The sequence below is a fragment of the Argentina silus genome, assembly GCF_951799395.1.
Source record: "Argentina silus genome assembly, chromosome: Y".
Lineage (NCBI taxonomy): Eukaryota > Metazoa > Chordata > Actinopteri > Argentiniformes > Argentinidae > Argentina > Argentina silus.
The window spans coordinates 45,953,857-45,974,964 of NC_139654.1; the positions used below are offsets into that span (position 1 = coordinate 45,953,857).

A 21,108-nucleotide genomic window follows, 5' to 3' on the forward strand; every position below is an offset into this window, starting at 1 on the left:
ATGGTGGGTACAGAAAACATGCCTACAAATGAACTGATAAATGAAGTGATAAATCGGGTCTAGTGGTTTAAGAATTGAGGCTGTCGTGTGATTTTAAATTGTGTCACCATAATCACGGACAGGGAGGAGCGTTGCGAAGACAATCTTCCTCCTATTATCAAAGGTGAAGCAAGACATTTCTTTACAAAACAAGTACAAGTCTAACTCGCAAACTCTTGATCACTTTTTCAACATGTATTTTAAAAGTGTATCATCTATGTAAATGCCCAGGTACTTATAATGGGGAACTTGTTCAGTTTGGGTTCTTTTCAGGGTACAAATATGTTGATCATTGTAATCAATATTATGGCATATAGAGAAAAACATAACAGACCTCATGCATACCTCTTCAAATTAAGGTTTACCCAGATTGTTTCTAATCTAACCCATGTGCATACATGTGCCATGTTTTTTCTTCCTCAACTTGTAAATGTAAAAAACACAAACACCACCACTTTTTGTGGTGTTAGGAATACAGACCTCACAGATAAAAATGTTTTGATAAAGGTCATAAACCGAAACGTCGACACAATAAATAAGCAGAGGTAACAATCGTGTGTGCAGGAGTATTCATTTTTTACATACCTTTTCTTCCTAAACTCATCATCACTCAACATAGTTTACAGCTATGCAACTTGTAAAATACAGCATTTCAAACATGACACACAGTTTGCCTTTGAATATGACTTTAATGAAAGAGAATTGAAACGGCAAGTGTAGTTATAGTGGTAGTATGCAGGGTAGTTATTGTGGTAGTAAGTTCGAGATAGTTGTGGATTTCCAGAATTGTCTCTGTGTTGAAATATCTGAAAGAGAAAAATTGTCTTATCATTTGTATAGATAAAATCTAAATTATTTTGAGGTGATTTGAGAAGCCAAAAGGATCATCCTTAGAATGCACTGTAAGCAGATAATGGAGGGCATACCTGTATTTTGTTTCCCTTTATGGAAAGCCCTCTCCATGCTCTCTCTGGCAAACTCCAGGTTCGCCGCCATTACTCTTTTCTTTTCAGTCTTCTCCTTCTCTCTCTCCATTTCTGTCTTCATCCTCTTCACGACATCTTCTGTAATCTTTGTCATCAACTCTTTCACTTCCCTCTCCCTCCTTTCCACCATATTATTTATCATCCCATCCATCTCTTCTCTCATGCGTTTAACGTCATCTTCTTTCTCCTTCAGGATTTTCTCCATCTCTTTCTCGACCACTTCTACTCTCTTCATTGCCTCCAACTCCTTTTTCACCCATTCAATATCCTTTTCTTTCTCCTGTTCATTCCTGTTTCTCTGTCTCTCCTCCTCTGCCCATTTCATCACCTCCATCCTCTCTTTCACTTGTTTCACCTCCATTTCTTTCTCCTCCAGGATTCTCTCCATCTCTTTCTCGGCCTCCTCTACTCTCTTCATCGCCTCCAACTCCTTTCTCATCCATTCAAAATCCTTTTCTTTCTCCTTCTCACTCCTGTTTCTCTCTCTCTCCTCCTCTGCCCATTTCATCACCTCCATCCTCTCTTTCACTTGTTTCACCTCCATTTCTTTCTCCTCCAGGATTCTCTCCATCTCTTCTACTGTCTTCATACCCGCCTCCATCTCCTTTCTCATCCATTCAATATCGTTTTCTTTCTCCTTCTCAATCTTCTCCTTCTCCCTCTCCATCTCTGTCTTCATCCACTTCACGACATCTTCTGTAATCTTTCTCATCTCCTCTTCCACTTCACTCTCCCTCCTTTCCAACATATTCTTTATCACATCCATCTCTTCTCTCACGTGTTTAACGTCACATTCTTTCTCCTCCAGGATTCTCTCCATCTCTTCGACTCTCTTCATCGCCTCCAACTCCTTTCTCATCCATTCAAAATCCTTTTCTTTCTCCTTCTCACTCCTGTTTCTCTCTCTCTCCTCCTCTGCCCATTTCATCACCTCCATCCTCTCTTTCACTTGTTTCACCTCCCTTTCTTTCTCCTCCAGGATTCTCTCCATCTCTCTCTCCATCTCTTCTTCTCTCTTCATACCCGCCTCCATCTCCTTTCTCATCCATTCAATAACCTTTTCTTTCTCCTTTTCAATCTTCTCCCTCTCTCTCTCCATCTCTGTCTTCATCCTCATCTCCTCTTTCACTTCCCTCTCCCTCCTTTCCACCATATTCTTTATCATCACATCCATCTCTTCTCTCACACGTTTAACGTCGCATTCTTTCTCCTCCAGGATTTTCTCCTTCTCTCTCTCCACCTCCTCTACTCTCTTCATCACCTCCAACTCCTTTCTCATCCATTCAATATCCTTTTCTTTCTTCTTCTCATTCCTGTCTTTTTCTCTCTCCTCCTCTGCCCATTTCATCACCTCCATCCTCTCTTTCACTTGTTTCACCTCCATTTCTTTCTCCTCTAGGATTCTCTCCATCTCTCTGTCAACCTCTTCTACCCTTCTCTTCATCACCTCCATTGTTTCGGTCTCCTTCTCACTCATCTTTAATCTCTCTTCGCTCTTCTTTACCTCCTTCTCTCTCTCCTGCACCACCCTCTCTCTCTCCTCCACCTCCTTCTCTCTCCTCTTCATCTCATTTCTTGTTTTTTCCATCTCCCTCTGGAAAGTCTCCTCCATCTCCTTTGTCACTTTCTCCACCTCCTCCGCCTTTATTTCCAACTGGACAATCCTCTCCTCCAAATCCTTTTTGTTATTTTCCTGCGTCTTTTGAATGCGACTGAGTATTGCATTGCATTCATTCACTTTCTCAGTGTCTCTATCCAACACTTTCCTCTTCCTCTCCATATTATCTTTAAGATGGTTGACTATCTTCCTCTTCCTCTCCACCATTTCTCTGTCCTTGTCCACCATTTCTCTGTCCTTGTCCACCCTCTCTCTCTCCTCCTTCAGCCTCTCCTTCTCTGCATCGGTGTGCTCCTTCACCTTATGCAGAAGGTTTTGGGCTCCCTCCACCTCTTCCGCTCTCTCCTCCATCTCCCTCCTCCAACCCTCCTTCTCTTCCTTTCTTTCTTTAGCCACTCTGGCCCTCTCTCTTGTGTGCCTGGCCCGTCTTGATGTCCTCTGTGGGAGTGGGGTGTAGGCTGCGAAAGCTGCCGGTCCTGCTGCCTCCATTATCAGGGCAGCCTGATCCTCTTTACACTCCTGTGGACATACAGTGAACACACTACAGGTGCAGTCTCGAGAATGTCTCTATGAATGTATTTGTCTTTTTTGAGTATAAAACCATTCAATTGTCTCCAGTGATCTTTACATATTGTCTATGTTTAGCCATCCTGAATGGGGTGAGTGGGTAGTTATCAAATACAGTAGCATAGGGCTTTGAAACTTCCTGATGGAGATGACAGACACAATGACAGGGAAACGTCAAGAAATATGATTGCGTTAGATAACAGGCTTCCCTCGCAAAGAGATTGCGGTACCTCACAATGTTCTCAAGAATAGGCTGTTGCGTTCCCAATTTCCCAAAAGGGGCTCTCTAGTTTTGCCTTTAAAAAAGGCCTACATCTACCTTTTATTCAACATATCCGACACAATTTATATTGCAAATCATGTAGGCCTGTACAGTAAGTAATTGTAGGCCCTTTGCAAAGTCAACTTACGACTTACTTAAGGAAAGGTCCTGTCGATTAAGACCTATTAGTGCCAACTATGTTTGGTTATATTTTAGATAGGGCCTACCTGAAAACATCAAATTAACCATTTTGATATTGTTCTGTCAATCATCTTTCTTCGATAGTCCATCCTCTATAGGTTATTTATAAAGCTGTCTCGTTTTAATGTTGATCTTTAAAATGGTTGATTTTGCAGCCACATTTCTCTCTGTAACAACGATTGAGCTCGTCCCGTTTCACTTTTTAGGCTGTTACGCTGCTCTTTCACTGACAAACAGCTGTTTTTGGAATTAAGCGCTCACCGAAATTACCGCGATTTGACTTGATGTTGGGATCAAACTGTCTGCCGAGTCGGATGAATTACTTCCCAGAGATCTAACAACAAAGAGTAGCCAATTAAGGGTATTTCTTTGCAGTAGGTCTAGGTCCTGATTGTGGGGGAAATGTTGCTTTGAATTGTAGGCTACTTTGACTGGACGATAACATACGAATACAAACAAGTGTACAGTAACATGTTGTCACCACGGATGATAGAGCTTGATTTGATTAAATTTGATTAATTTTCAGCCCTGCTTCTAACAGCTTTGCGTTTACTTGAAGGCAGTTCACGGACTTGAGGTAGGCTGAAAATATACAGGAGCTTGTCGGCCTAGTGCTTATTCGATTAAGGTAGGGGGGATCTGCGCGAAGCCCACACATCGTGTCGCTCACCGGTCCCGCAGCCCACAGATCGACCGGCCCACCAGCAGCCATGGCACAGCCCTTTACACAACATTTAGGCAGCACCCCCTCTCGAAAGATACATCCTACGTCCTTGGACATTTGGCCCAAGTATTGGGGCAATTTAATATAAAGTATTCCCGTTTATTTAAACTAAAATAGAGCAAGGCAAACTTACCTGCGGCGGGTCCCACCAGTTTTTCTCCATTGTGTTGAAATGTAATTGAATCTATTTCCACTAATGAGCGTAACACATTACAAATGACAACCAGCAAAGGCTATTTGACAACAACTGGAGGTTCAAGTGACCAAAGTGACATTTTACATAAATTTACGTCATTGCTAGCAGCGTCATCAAGACAACAGCATTATGACGCAGGAGATATTTATTTGATTACAGATATGCTCATGTTGTTTCTTGGAAAATATACGTCGTTGGGATTAATCATCATCATATTATTAATTAATAGACAAAACACAGACATAGATATAGGTATATAGATCAGTGGTAGGGGCTCGGGGTCGTTTCTGGACATGGCCCTCCATTGTAATTTACATTTACATTCATGGCATTTAGCAGACGCCTTTATCCAAAGCGACTTACAACAATACATTTGTTTAAGTAATTGAATCATCTATCCAACAGTCATCATAAGACAAAGTAATCAATGCTCACACCAGGGGCCATAGGCAGTCGGCTATTTCATTTTATTTGTATTAGCAGGAGAGAACTTGTACAAGGGGGGTAGCGGGGATGAAGAGGTCTCTGGGTGGGGTTGGGGTTAGGGTTAGTATAGGGGGGGGGATAAATGGAAAACATACTCGTGGTTCAGGTATTAACTGCCAATGAACTTAGTTGGAACAATACAAATTACAATGTAAAACAATAACAATATAATATCAACATTTCAGTATTATATCAAAATAATGATTTAGAAATATGGTACAACCTGTGAGCTGCCTGGTTGCCTTGGCAACGGTAAACTACAGCGCTGTTCATCAGCGGTTCGGGCTCTGGCTCTAACCGTCTACCTTCTCTTAACCGTTAGGAGAAAACGAAGAAAAACAAAGAAAATGTAAACTACAAAACACTCTAACATTAAATCCTACACATACATCTGTATCAGTGGAGTCAGGCAAACGTTACACCAGACTCCCTTCGACATGTTTTGTCAGGTGTCATTTGACAACAACCACTCATCGTAAACGGCAAGCTAGTGCTAACTCGTCCTCGTTTAGGATACCAAGCTAGCGCAATTACCGCTAACAAACTACAAACTTCATATGCTACTATGCCTAACGGTACACTAAATAGAAAGCCTACATTAATGACAAACTGTATTAATGCTTATGCTTAAGAATAAATGGAAAACACACTAGTGAGTCGTCTGGTCCTCAGTCTTTACAGGTATTAACTGCCAACTGAAGAACGCAGCGCAAGCCACAGCTTATATACCCGCAGGTGATCTAGTGCCTTTTATACTCCAAATAGAAATGCGTGAAATTGAATGGGGGGAGTCTGTAAACATGCAAGATAAAGTGCATACATATAAAATAACACATTTACGTAAGTGGCCAATTACATATAAATATATTATGTGCCACATAAACAGTGGAAAAAGCAGTGAAGCCCTTAGCAGACATAGGGGAAAATGTACAGTATATACAAACATGTACAGGAGCAGGACGTATTGTGTCTCTGTTAACACAGTTGTGTCATGTGTAATTGTGTTAAATGATCCATAATAAGTGCTGTCCAGTTTCCTCTATATTATATATAACATGGTGAATAACTCCCCGATATTTCTTTAAGGCCAATATCAGATATGTCTGTCAAGCTCTAATTACAATGAGCTGTCCTCCCATTTCTACCTCCATCAGCCTCCTGTTGCACAGTAATGAGTGATAAAGACACCTGATGACAAGGATGAGAAATGTAAAGATCACGGTTTCATCCAAGGCCCATCTACCTTTCATTCAAATTATGCTAAGATTATTATCATTGGTGATTTTAACCTACATGTGGACAATGAGACTGACTCGACAGTCATGGATTTGATGAATCTCTTGAATTCTACGGACTTTATTCAGCGAGTTACTGGGCTCACCCATAACCACTGCCACACCCTGGACCTAGTGATTACAAAGGGTCTTACTCCTGTTGCATCCTCTATTATTTATCTAGCCATGTCGCTGAGCAGATGAGATTCATGATGATGAATATGAATAGTACACCATCAACAGCTTCCTCCTGTGATAATGATTGATTAACCAGCTTCAACACCAAACTAAGGGCAACTATCGACTCTGTAGCACCAGTCAAACAGTTTGATTGATTTCCTGGTGAAATGCATTGCGGACATATGGATGTCACAGAACTAGTCATTCGAGCAAAAACCAGGTAGGACACTCCATTTTAAAAAGCGTGTTTTCCGAACCAAAACAGCGTTTGTAAATGACATATTTATTTCAAGGGATCTCGTTCCCTGATCGCTACCGATTAAAGATAGTCATTACAACCTTTAGGAAGCTTTTAAAAAGGTTGAATATTACATGGACCTTTACAGAACACAGCTGTAAAGGTGCAACCTTTCCTCTCCCAGGCTGACACTGAATGACAAATGCATGCTTGTATTACTAGCAGCCTTGATTACTGTAACACTCTCCTGTCTGGTCGACCAAAGAAAGCTATTGGCAAATGATACAGATTGCAGCAGCACGAGTCAGATGGAGAGCACATATCATACAAGTCTCTGCACTGATAACCTGTTCGTTTTATAATTTATTTTAAGATAATTGTATTAGTTTAGAAATCACTCTATGGTCACGCACACCACTGCATGTCAGACATGCTTTTAAGGTATATACCCTGTAGATCCCTCAGGTCCTCAGGTACTGGCCTTTTAACTATTCTGAAGATTCCAACAACACCTATCTACTTCCTGTTTCAAATGAATAATACTGGGCAGAAGTCTGCACAGGGATGCTACAGACACATTAGCACACTGCAAAATACTGTCACCTATCTAACCATCTGTTCCAAAGCAATAGTAATAGATACTGTAGGAGTCTGCAGTGCACAGGGGTTACACACTCATCAGTACCCTCTAAAATACTGTCACTATCATATTTCCTGTTCCACATGAATAGTACTATATAGGAGTCTGCAGAGGGGTTACCTTGTTGGGAAACAGTGTCTATCTCCTCCTGCAGCTTGGTCATAATGTGAGGGCTGGTTGCCAGATTGTAGGCCAGGAAGGACAGAGAGCTACTGGTGGTCTCATAGAGTGTTTCCACAGTGTAATGAAATCGATAGCTTCATTTATTAAGCACAAAATGATTGAGACTGAAAGCTATATGGAGGCAGTTGTACCGACTGTGAGGAACAGTGAGCTGAAGATGTCAAACTTGAGCATTTTCTTGATGTTGGTCACAAAGGGGTCAGAGGGGTTGTGGAGGGAGTCGATGTCGACACTGAATGAAGTGCTGACGACCACATCCATACTGTATGGTCCAAAGAACCTGGAACACAACCACAAAATCTTTGACCACCAGAACCACAACCACAAACTTAAAGGGGGAGTTCACTGAAATTACAAATTCACCTTATCTTCTCGGAGAGAAATACTCACTCTTTTAGTTCAATGGGCTCTTCGTTATCGGCCGTCTTCTTCAGATTGCTGACCAAATTACCAGAGTGCTGCTTCATGATCCCGAACATCTGAGTTGGGAAGGATACATGGAAAAATATGATGATTGATACATGGATTAATATGTGCAAAACATGGGTTAATATCATGTTTGAAACAGGAATTATTTTAATGTTTATATAGCCTGAGAATATACATTCATACAGGATACATTATGTATATAGTCAAGGAATAACTGACTCCAAAGATGAACTATTATTCTAAACTCTGTCATCTGACCACTGAACTTATCTAAGATAAGATTAAATATACTTTGTAGTCCCGGATGGAAATTTGTCTTAGACAATTAAAGTTGCTGCTTCACACAACAACAAACAACAATGAATACACACTATACACATAGTACAAATCACATAAACACACACACACACGTCAGAGTTGTTAGTCATTCATTTATTTGTGTTGTTGGAATGAATAAAAGAAGGAGAGGAGAGATGGGACTGTACCTCTTTGATCCGCCCACTGGTGAAGGAGGGAGACAGGACACTGCGGATCCGTCTCCATGCATCATCCTCAGCGATAAACACGGCGTCATACAGAGGCCCGTTGAGATAGAAATTCTAGAAAAATAACAATGATTATATACTGCAAAATTAACCGAATATTAATAATGCTATAATAACAATGATATTATCTATTTAATGAGCCCTTATGTTTTTTTCCCCATACAACAACTTCAATTTAGCGTATTACCCTCCTGTTAGTGAAAAGGGAGTAGCATTCCTTGATGAGGATGGTTTTGATCATGGCTGTGTCCATGATACACAGGACGGGCTGACGGCCATCATAGATCCTACAGACCAGCAAAAACAAAGATAGTTAGATATACACTCACCCAACACTTTATTAGGAACACTATACTAATACTAGGTAGAGCCTCCCTTTGCTTTCAAAACAGCCTCAATTCTTCGTGACATTGATTCCTTTGAGATTCTGGTCAATGATGACATGATTGCATCACGCAATTCCTGCACATTTTTCAGGTGCACTTTCAAGATGTGAATCTCCCGTTGTGCCACATCCCAAAGATGTTCTATTGGATTCAGATCCGGTGACAAGGAAGGCCACTGAAGAACACTGAACTCATTGTCATGTTCATGAAACCAGTTTAAGACGACTTTTGCTTTGTGACATGGTGCATTATCATGCTGGAAGTAGCCATTAGAAGGTGGGTAAATTGTGGCCATGAAGGGATGCACATGGTCAGCAACAATACTTAAATAGGCTGTGGCATTCAAGCAAATATACCGTAGATAGAGACAGACAGACCCATCACAGATCCTGCACTCTTTGAAAAAGTGCTACCTAGAACCAAAAAGGGTTCTTCTTCCACTGTCCCTTTGAAGAAACCTTTTGGGTTCCATGTAAAACCCTTTCCACAGAAGGTTATACAGTACCGTGCGTAAGTAATGGGACAGTGAAGCATTTTTTCTTCTGTTTGGATTTGAAATAAAAACGTAGAGATTTTAATTTTTTATATAATGTACATATTGGTTTATCATTCAGAAATTCCAACACTTTTATGCATAATCCCCCTATTTCAGGCTACACAAAAGTGATAGGACAATTGGCTTGACAAGTGTGTTCGTCAGGTGTGTTCCGTCACATAATTTGTGCAGTCTGCTATTGGTGTCTTGTCAACATGAGGACCAAAGAGATGTTATTGAAAGTCAGGGAAGCCATTATGATGCTGAAATATCAGAAAAAAAATAAACATAGCCAAAACCTTAAACCTACCAAAATCAACAGTTTGGAACTTCATTTAACTTCATTAAAAGGAAAGAAAGCACTGGTGAGCTCAGAAATCGCAAATTACCTAGTAGGCCAAGGAAGACTTCCAGTGGATAACCAAAGAATGCTCACCATAATTGAGAATCATTTATTTACATCTTGTCAGTCCAAGTACAAGTAAATGGCTCCAAACTCATTGGACAGCATTTCATCATACAGCAGGACAATGACCCAAAACATACTGCCATAGGAACTAGGGAATTTTTCAGGGCCAAAAAGTGGAAAGTTGTTGACTGGCCAAGTCAGTCTCCAGATTTAAATCCTATAGAACATGCATTTCATTTGCTCAAGAGGAGACTTAGGGCAAAACATCCTAAAAAAACAACAACAGTCGCTGCAACATAGCATTACCAGAGAAGATACCCAGCGTCTGGTTGGGTCAATGGGTCACAGACTTTTGCACTTTTGCATACAAAGGATTGGGGACCAAATACTAAACATGAGTGCTTAATTTAGACATTTGATAATGCAAAAGAAGGAAAAATGCTTGGGCACCAAAATGGCTAGAGCCAGCCCTGATTAACAGAACCTTTATCGAGCGCACAACATCACATTAATGCCCATAGGAAGAATGAGAATAGAGTATCAACAAAATAACCAATTTAACACAATTTAAAACAACATACTTAAGTTTTAACCATACGTTAACGTGCGTCAAGGACAACGCGGGAGAATGATGCCCGTGATGGGCCTAACCCAAAACTCAAAGAATATCTCGCTGTCCCTCTCCTTAAATATCATTCCCAACAAAGGACAAGGTGTTAGATACATTACAATAGCAAAGGAATTGACAAATGGTGAAAGCTGAAAAATCTGAAACATAGTCAAAACCTTAGACTTGCCAAAATCAAGCACTGATGAGCTCAGCAATCGCAAATGGCTGAGGATTCACTGCAAGATGCAAACCACTAGTTATTCTTAAAAAGGATAGTCGGGTTACAGTTTGCTAAGAAGTACCTAAAAAGCCTGCAGAGGTGTGGAAAAAAGTCTTGTGGACAGATAAGATGAATATTATCAGAGTGATTGCAAGAGGAAAGTTTGGAGAAAAAAGGATCTGCCCAAGGTTTACAGCATACCATCTCATCTGTGAAACATGGTGGAGGGGATGCTATGGTTTGGGCATGTATAGCTGCCACTAGAACTTGCTAACTTATCATAATTGATGATGTTACTGCTGACAGTAGCAGCAGAATGTATTCTGAAGTGTACAGAAATATCTTGTCTGGTCGAGTAAAAGCAATGCTTCCAAATTCATTGGATGGCGCTTCATCATACAGTAAGACAATGACCCAAAACATACTGCCATTGGAGCTCGGGAGATTTTCAGGGCGAAAAAGTGGAAAGTCCTTGACTGGCCATGTCAATGTTTGGATTTAAATCCTACTGAACATGCATTTCATTTTCTGATGGTAAGATTTTGGGCAAAAAGACCTGGCAAAAAGATGGCTGGCCTGGCAGAATATCACCAGAGAAGATACCCAGCACCTGGTGGGGTCAATGGGTCCCAGACGGTTATTGCATACAAAGTATTGTCAACCAAATACTAAACATGAGTGCATCATTTCGACCATGTATACCAATACTAGACAAAAGAAAAGAAAAGAATCTAGCAAAAGCAAACTATGTTCTGACAGGGTTTGACTCATCTAATACGACATCAGATCTGGATAGGTTCCTTGATTTCCTCTGAAAGGTGACATAGGCATGAAAACATGTACACAACATCAAGAAGAAACCATTGATTAAAGCCAAATCAATTGACAGAGGCATGGCAGAAAATGTGTGTTGTCTCTTTAAAAGAAATGTTAAAAATCTCTTTGTTTTCCCTGAATGAAACAAAGCACAGGTGTTTAAAAGGCCAGCCCCACCCCTGATTACAATGATCCACACATGGAGACAGCCAAAGCAACATAGATCAATAAGACATCGCACATGTCACACCAGAATGTGTGTTGGCAAGAGTGTGCCCTTATAGCCAGGATCCACTCAACCACCTCTCTGGTCACATCTCCCTGATGTTGGTTATGAAGAACTTTATGAATGTATTTAAATGTATTTAATATTAATTATTGCCTTGGTTTATACTCGCTTCGGAATTGTAGGACTTTTGTACGAGCAAACTGCTGAATATCTTCTCATAGATACACTGTGCTTAGCATGTACTGCTGAAGATTATGTTAATATTATGTTAAGATTTAAGTAGTCTCGTTCCCAGACACTTCCGCCCAAATGCCCGAAAGGTCTGTTGGACCAATGCGTTAAACTTCATTGGCTTTCATTAAGCCAAGAGCAAGAGCGTCAAAAACAGGGACGGGGCATAGCCATTGGCTTTACCTCGGATCAATCATCTTCCACAGCACATTCCACACATTTCTGATAAGAAGCTACACCTTGCAGCCGTGTGATTAGCTGAAATCAAATAATAACAAATACTTTAATCAGTAATCACCCTACGGCCAGGTTTGAGTCGTCGTTATTCCAGACTTATATGCGCTGTGAGCGATAGCCTGAGGACGAGGTTAACATTTGGGTAACCTGCGAATAACCTCATGCACGAGAAAATAAAATAAGCTTAATTGCTACATGGCCTGTTAATTTCCATGCTCATCTTTGATGTCAAGAACCTATGTGGTACTTTTTAGGGGGGGGGGGGGGGGGGGGGGTTATCAGAGAGAGACCCTACCACTCCAAAAAGGTGGCTTATTTGGCTAATTTCAAGTGCCCTAATTGCCAATTAAAAATGGGTAGCCTTTTAAAAGGGGCAATCCTTCATATATCCCACAATTCAACACCAATCTGTTCTCTGGAAAAATGAATAAAACATGAAAATATTGGGTTTATGCCCTAACCATTTTTTGTAAATTTGGGGCTAGACACTTCACCCATTTTCACCACATTTACATTTAAATTTTTGACATTTAGCAGATGGGCCATTGGTAGTCACAATGCTTTTTAAAAATGCTTTACATTAGAGGTACTGTACAGGTGGGTAGTGGAAGGTGAAGAGGTCTTTAGGAGGGACAGTCAAGATGTAGCCTGAAGAGATGGGTCTTCTATCTACGGCGGAAGATAGGTAGTGACTCTGCAGTCCTGACCGCACTGGGAAGCTCGTTCCACCACCGGGGTGCCAAGACAGTGAAAAGCCGTGACCAACTAGCGCAACCACTCCATCCTCTTAGAGGCGGCCAGCCGAGGTGGAAGAACGGAGTGGTCAGGCTGGGGTTTGACATACAGTATGTATTCACCATCAAATGTTGTTCACTTTCCCAAACCCCTGCCTGTGTAAGTAATGGGACAACAAAACATTTTTTGTTCTTTCGGCTCTATACTCCAAACGTTTAGATTTGAAATTAAACAATTATTACAAGTAGAGATTCTCAGCTTTTATTTGACGGTATATGTGTACACATTGGTTTCACCATTCAAAAATTACCCCACTTTTTATGCATAGTCCCCCTATTTCAGTGTACCCAAAAGTAATGGGACAGACTTATCAAATGTCCATATGAAGCAGTCATGTTTAGTATTTAGTGGACAATCCACTAGTATTTAGTGGACAATAACTGCCTGAAGTCTGCAACCCACTAACCCTACCAGACGCTGGGCATCTTCTTTGGTGATGCTCTGCTAGGCCTGTACTGCAGCCATCTTCAGTTGTTGTTTGTTTTGAGGTCTTTTTGCCTAAATTCTTATCATTAGGGAAATGTAATGCATGTTCAATTGAATTTTAATCTGAAGATTGACTTGGCCAATCAAGATCTTTCCACTAGTTGCTATGGCAGTGTTTTGGCTATGGCATTGTTTTATTGTATGGTGTGGCACCATCCAATGCATTTGGACGCATTTGCTTGCACTCAAGCAGACAAGATGTTTCTGTGCACTTCAGAATACATTCTGCTGCTGCCGTCAGCAGGTACAATCATCAATTAAGACAAGTTAACAAGTTCTAATGGCAACTATACATGCCCAAACCTAACACCCCCTGCACCATGTTTCACAGATGAGGTGGTATGCTGTAAATCTTGGGCAGATCCTTTTTTCTCCAAACTTTCATTTTTACGAGACCTCTGCAGGCTTTTTAGGTACTTTTTTTTAGCAAACTGTGACCATCATTTTTGATGATAACTAGTGGTTTTTGATGATAACCGTGTCTTCCTCTTAGTTATAAACAAACCAGAATTAAATGCATAGGTCTATGGATGGATGTTCTCATTGGAACAGCTGGAAGACTTTCTATGCATCCCCGAAAAAACACATGTATGCAAACACACACACACACACACACACACACACACACAAACACACAGACACAGGCATGTTTAAGATATGCGTAGCCCATGTTTATTAGTTGACTTAGTTGTGATAGACAGTGTAGTTGTAGATAGTGTAGTTGACTAGTTTAGATACAGCGCACGAAGCAACAAGCAGGTACAATATCAGCACACCTCAGCATTACTACACCCACGTGCTACCACAGGGAACTGGTACCCGCATAGTTAGATATGGCACTGGTCTCACACTAGAGAGAACTGGCATATTCTAGATCATTATACGAGGTAACTAACTAGGAATTATGTCAAACTAGAAAGTGCTCAGTAGTCCCAGGGCTACAAACACAAGCTGGCCAACCCTCCTGCAAACAGGGTGCTAATATTTCTCAATATTAGCTTGTCAAAGCTAGCCAAGGTTCTCAGCTGTCCGGAAACAACAAGTAACTTAGTTAGCCGACCGTCCCAAGTGCTAGCTGTAGCCTACACATATGACTTAGCAAGTTATAATAATAACCTGAGGAATTATTGTTGAGCTAGGGTTCAACAATAACAAAGAATTGAGAGCTCACAGGTTAGCCTGCTAGCTCAGAGAGTTAACAGGTGCTCAGAAGGTGAAAATCGTCGTTGAATGTCGAGCTGAACCGTAGGATTCTATCAGAGACAATCTAACGCCCCGTGAGAATCATAGGCTGAGGTGTAGCCAGCTACAACAACACAACTACAGTACACTTCAGACAGTCAGAGAGTGAAGAGTGGAAAGGATGAAATGGTGCGCTTGGAGCATCTCTTTATTGGGACAGGTGATGGGCGTTGCTATCACTTGCAAGTGTGTACAAGGCGTGATTCTGTGAATCAAGATGTAAATACAGTGCTCTCGGAAAGTATTCAGACCCTTTAACTTTTTCCACATTTTGTGATGTTACAGCCTTATTCTAAAATGGATTCAACATTTTTTTTTCCTCATCAATCGACACACAATACCCCATGATGACAAAGTGAAAACAGGTTTTTAGAAATTGTTGCTAATTTATTCAAAATAAAAAACTGAAATATCACCTTTACATAAGTATTCAGACCCTTTACTCAGTTCTTTGTTGAAGCACCTTTGTCATTATTGCGTATTGTGTGTAGATTAATGATTAGATTAATAATTTAATCTATTTTAAAATAAGGCTGTAACATAACATAATGCGGAAAAAGTGAAGGGGTCTGAATACTTTCAGAATGCACTGTATGTGTCTGTTATAGTCCCATTGTGTGATTGGTGTGTGTACTGATTTCTGGCACAGGCCTTAACTGATCCAACAAGTTCACCAATCATCAATGGTTTGATATGAAGTTGATGGATTTTAATGTTACATGCTACACCAGTGCGTGTGTAAAGTGTTGACATTGCGCGGCTGCTGTAGCAGCAACGCAAAATGATTCTTGGAGTGCTTGGAAATGGTATCAATGCTTTTTGGACGCTTAAAAACATATTCAATTAGTTTCATAGTATGGTAAAGTAATAGAAACCTTGATAATAGAAATACATACAATAGTGGTACCTGTATGAAAAACAAAGTGATTGTCCTCGTTTATATTTGGAGGTAGAGGACAAACCCCAACTCTAACATATTCAGACTTGACAAGACTCTCAACATATGTAGAGAATCCATAAATTAGAAGATCCTTGCAGAAACAGACTGGGAGGGCTATTTATTCTGCATCCACACGTGCAACTGGTCACGTTTCTGGTGTAAGAGTAAATACTGCCATCTAGGGTTTAGAGATGGTTAAAAGGAAATGGATACATTATTTTACGGATGTACTTTAGGCCTACGTTTGAGTAATTTAGCAGAAGCTCTTATCCAGAGCGACTTAAAATAAATAGCTACATTCATCTTCAGCTACATACATCACGGTCATCACAAGTAAGACTTTCTATAATAATAAATGCCACAAGCAGTCACAGTGGTAGAGAAAGGAAGTCAATTTAATTTAATGTTCAACTTAATTTATTGAACTTAAGACAACTATATAAATTGATTTGCTATGTATCCCTAAATAGCGGCCAATTGTGTTGAGGGTTCCAGGCTAACGGTGTCGGCATGTGCAGTCCCCTGTCTTATCTCTGCACCCCCACACGCTCTCAGCCAGGGCCACATCAACAAGGCTTTTGACAGAAAGGCTCGTCCCCTGGTTTGCCTGATTGTGTACCAGCTGAGCCATCAGAGAACATGAGGGTTGGGGCATATCTGCATATCTGGAGCCATCGTTCATCTGAAATTAAAAAAGTAACATCAGAGGGGAGTGCAAGGTGAGACAAGAATTGGACAAATTCAACTGAGAGTTGAAGGTCATGGACTAAATGCTATAGTAAAACTAGCAACAATCACCTTCATCTACTTAGTCTATAGGTTCTCTACCATCTCTCTAATCGTCACCATGCTCACCTTCTTCAATGTCTACCTCTCCTGTTCTAGCTTCTCTTTTTCCAGACTCTGTTTCGCTCTTTCTTCAGCCACCATCACCAGGGCCTCTCTCCTCTTGACTGCCTCCATTTCTTTTTCCATCTGTTTCTTGGCCTTGAGAAATGTCTCCTTCTCCTTCCACATCCCAAGCATTTCTTGCTCCACCTTCTGCCCGTCTCTTGTGATTTTCATCCACTACTTCTTTATCATTTGCAACTCTCCTCCGACCTTCTCTGTCTTTCTAAGCATCTCCTTTGAGGTCTCCTTCTCCTGCTCTTCCTTCTCTTTTTCCTTGCTCAGTTTAAGTCTTTCTTCGGCCTCCATCACCAGGGCCTCTCTCCTCTTGACTGCCACCATATTTTTCTCCATCTCTTTCTCCATCTGTTTCTTGGCCTTGAGAAATGTCTCCTTCTCCTTCCACATCCTGAGCATTTCTTGCTCCACCTTCTGTCCGTCTCTTTGGATTTTCACGCTCTCCTTCCTCATCATATTTAACTCTGCCTCTGCCTTCTCAGCCTTTCTAAGTATCTCCTTTGAGGACTCCTTCTCTTTCTCAATCTCCATCATGAGGATCTTGATCCCACTGTCCATCTCCTCCCTCTCCCTATTGAACTCATTCCTGTCCTCCTGCAGTCTTTCTGCCTTTCTGGCCAGGATCTCCTCCTCCCTCTGCCTAACTTTTTGGTCCCTTCTCTTTTGTTTCTCATATTCCTCTATCTTTTTCTCAAACTCTGCCTTCTCTGTCTTAATCCTCAATACTCATATATATTTTCACCTCCATTGTTTTTATGCACCTACAGTAGATAGAACACAAACAAAAATGATTGAAATAATCTCCACACACCCATACTATAATGCAACAGGAATGTCAGAAAGATTCCCCAAATGAGAAAGGGATAACAATCTTTGAGTTTGCCCTACTGAATCAGTCAACAAATACCAGTACACCGATTGGCAGCAAAGAAATGTTATTATCTATAATGTGCGTTCGGCTGGCGTCATAATGGGTTTGGAATGACTATCATGGTAATTCACTGCCTAACAACTCTTATCAGCGTTCGATGCAATGGTTCGAAGTGACTTGGTCCTGTCAGAGGCCTATGTTAGAGTCAGCAAAAGCTTCCAGTATGGGTTGGCTGGCTATGTTTGTTGACACGCCTTGAAATATAGCCTACAATTGTGGCCAACAGGTCAAATATCAGTGGCCATATAATGGGCACATTTTATTAACTGGAATCGGCCTGGTACAGGTAGGAGCATATAGGCTAATAAGCAGAAGACCTCGGCAAAATTAAAATAGCCCTAATTCAATTCATGCATTTAGGTCTCTCATAATAATAATAAAAAATATATTTTATTTGGAATGTGTTTTTCATTTGTAGCCGACAATTTCAAATCCTGTGCAGTTGAGTGCAAAAGACACACAAACAAAAACACAAAGAAAACACTAACAACAACAAGAGGACAGGACCTAAAGGAAGGCCTTTCTAAAGATGTGAGTTTTTAGGCATATAGAAATATCCAACGCTGAATTCGACTTAATGGGAATATCATCTCCTAGTGACAGATATCTCTCAGTGACATTTTTACGCGTCCCTTGTCCAAATGCTGTAAAGGTAGTCGGCCTATGCCGTCTCAAGTATTTACAAATACAAGTGTTATAAATCTATACTATATGTCAACTATACTACATCTCTGGCCTACATTAGCCTACCTCAGTCAGTAGGCTGTGTTAAGCGCCGAATCTTCCGGTTATAATCTCTTTATATCTCACTCTGGTAATACTGATTGCACAGGTTCAGGTTGCGTCTTAGCTCGTTATGCCACTAAACTAAAAGTTCAAGAACTTTGTGTATTATTGCAGAACATTCTCAATTCTGTGTACATATCAACGTCATAATGATACCAATAGCAACGCATTTTGGGTGGAATCCTAACTCCAAATCCGCGCGCGTAAATCTTGCATTCATGTCAATGGGAAATTGATTCGATTTACACGCGGATCTCGAGTTAGGATTCCACTGCAATACACATTTAAGTTTAAGTTCATTTGAATTTATAGTGCATTTTACCCACAATATACGGCTTACACAAAAGTAGCCTACAAGACAAATACAACATTTGAAAAAACATATTGCATAGAATCAAATTTGGGGATATACAGGGTTTTTTTCTTTATAAAGTACATTACAAACATAAAGTCTCATAAAGTACATTACAAATACGAAACAATTATTAGTCCTATTTTTTATTAGTAATAATAATAAGTCTTTTATATTTAATACACAATAGATTAAATGGTGAAATTGGTGTGTATAAATATAATAAACTTGACTCATAATTCGTATAGTGCTGTTTTTGGAGTAATTACTAATTACTAGTAATTACTAGTGTGTGCGGACTGCGCTCTCTGTCCCGTCTTTCTGCTGTGGGGCAGCGGAGCACTCTGCCCCATCGTTGCGAGGGGAACAACGTGAGCGTGATTGGCGTAAGCAGGGAAAACCTCACGCAAATTATATTGGGTATGAATTCTGCCTAGCAACAGGTGGCGAAAAACTATTAAACGCTAATGTCGTTAACGTGGTCTGACATGACAGGAAATAATCACAAAGCAATTCAGTTCATCTACTGTACGTCTATCGCTAATGCTAGCTAGCTAAAGTTTTCACAATGAATCGTGTAGATTATTTGTTGACCATGCGGTTCAGTACATTGCCTTTGGAAGAGAAGTTGGAGATAAAACGTTTAGGGCCAACAGGAATGGTTTGACAAAAAGAGATGGCTAACCGCTACCACCTCGAAACATGCGCTGTTCTGTTTCCCATGTATGATTTTTGGTGGAGACTATTTGGGCATCGGCTGGATTCAAAGACATTATACATCTGTCAGAACAGAACAGACACCAGCGACTGAACGGCCTTGACATGATTTCCATTGAAAATGCATTGATCCAGGGACAGATGGATTTCAACAGTAAAGTCATCGAGAGGTTTGCTGAAGCAACGAACCGCCGCGCTACTTTCCTATTCAAGTGAGCAGGTCTGTTTGGACATGTATGACAAATGGACAATGCGCCGTTCACTGTAGACTATATTGCTTTTGTTTTGTAGTCATTTTAAACGTTATACTACCTGTGATATAAAGTGGAGGACTAAATGTTACGTATAGGCCTAATATCTAGACAGTTGATGGGCACACTTGTTACTTGTCGCTTTCAGAACCCTGGACTGGGCTCCGGCTGTATATTCATATAGTTCCGTTAATTAGCCTAGCCTACTTTCCGTGATCTAATGTGACTTTTGTAGTGTGTTATAGCCTCTGCACTGATGCTATTTATTTCACATTTAAAATAATACAATTGATAAAACCTGATTAAACTTTCCTACAAGTTAACGATGTGCCGAATGCTTGTATTTTGATTAAACATGCAAGTTATTGAAGACACGTGTCTGTCTCATCTTTTTACTTTGTTGCAGTATAGGCGTTCTGTGTCGCGCTGAAGCGTATGAAGTGTATTCAGTTATGGGGTTTACTGTACATACTTTTTCTCTGCACTGTTCCTGCTGCAGAGGATGCGTAAACGATTTTCCCATGTTGTTTTTTGGTTGTGGTCTGTGTTTATACATTTAGGCTATTAGTTGTATCCTACTTTTCAGTTTTACAAGTCAAATCTTATGACAGATGAGATGGCACTTCAACCGATAAAATGCAGGTACATTTTGACTACTGCTGCACTACGATACCCATAGATAGACCCAATACATTGGTAACTGCACTACTTATACAGCTCATATACTGCTTATACTGTTCATACTGCATTCTATATTTATTCTGCTTATAATGTTACTGTTAATACATATATTGCTTATACTGCACTACTTATACTGCTCATATACTGCTTATACTGCTCATATACTGCTTATACTGCACTACTTATACTGCTCATATATTGCTTATACTGCTCTACCTGTATATATTGTTCACATTGCACTTTTCTGCTTTTTTGCACTTCTGGTTAGACGCTAACTGCATTTCGTTGTCTCTGTACTTGTACTCTGCACAATGACAATAAAGTTGAATCTAATCTAACACCTATTTATTGTACAACTGTCTCTGTACAACGAGTCCTGGACCTCCACTAATAGACAGATACAAAGAGAGCAGCATACAGTAGCAGCAGAGCCCAGAGGCGAGGCAAGGCAAGGCAAGGCAAGGCAAGTTTATTTATATAGCACTTTTCATACACAGAGGCAATTCAAAGTGCTTTACGTAAAATAGATAAAAAGGAAAGAGCATGAAAGAAAAATTTGAATAAAAACGCATAAAAGACATAAAAAAAAGAATAAAAGTCACAGTGCATTTTAGGGTCACAGTGCAATTATTAGCGCCAATTTAGTTTCAATTTAAGGCAAAAGCGAAGCCCTTTTTTTTAATTTTTTCCCATTTTTGAAAGTAGCCAGTGTTGGGGCTGATCCTAGATCTATGTGTAACATAATAACTGAGAGACCTGCAGCAGGGCAGATCCTCATCA

General features: G+C 40.3%; 1 pseudogene across 1 annotated transcript in view; it reads right to left on the reverse strand.

The window, feature by feature from the left end:
- Positions 1-21,108, reverse strand: part of LOC310824154 (cytochrome P450 3A27-like) — a 167,437-nt pseudogene that overhangs the window by 129,325 nt on the left and 17,004 nt on the right. The gene's annotated exons all lie outside the window — the stretch shown is intronic.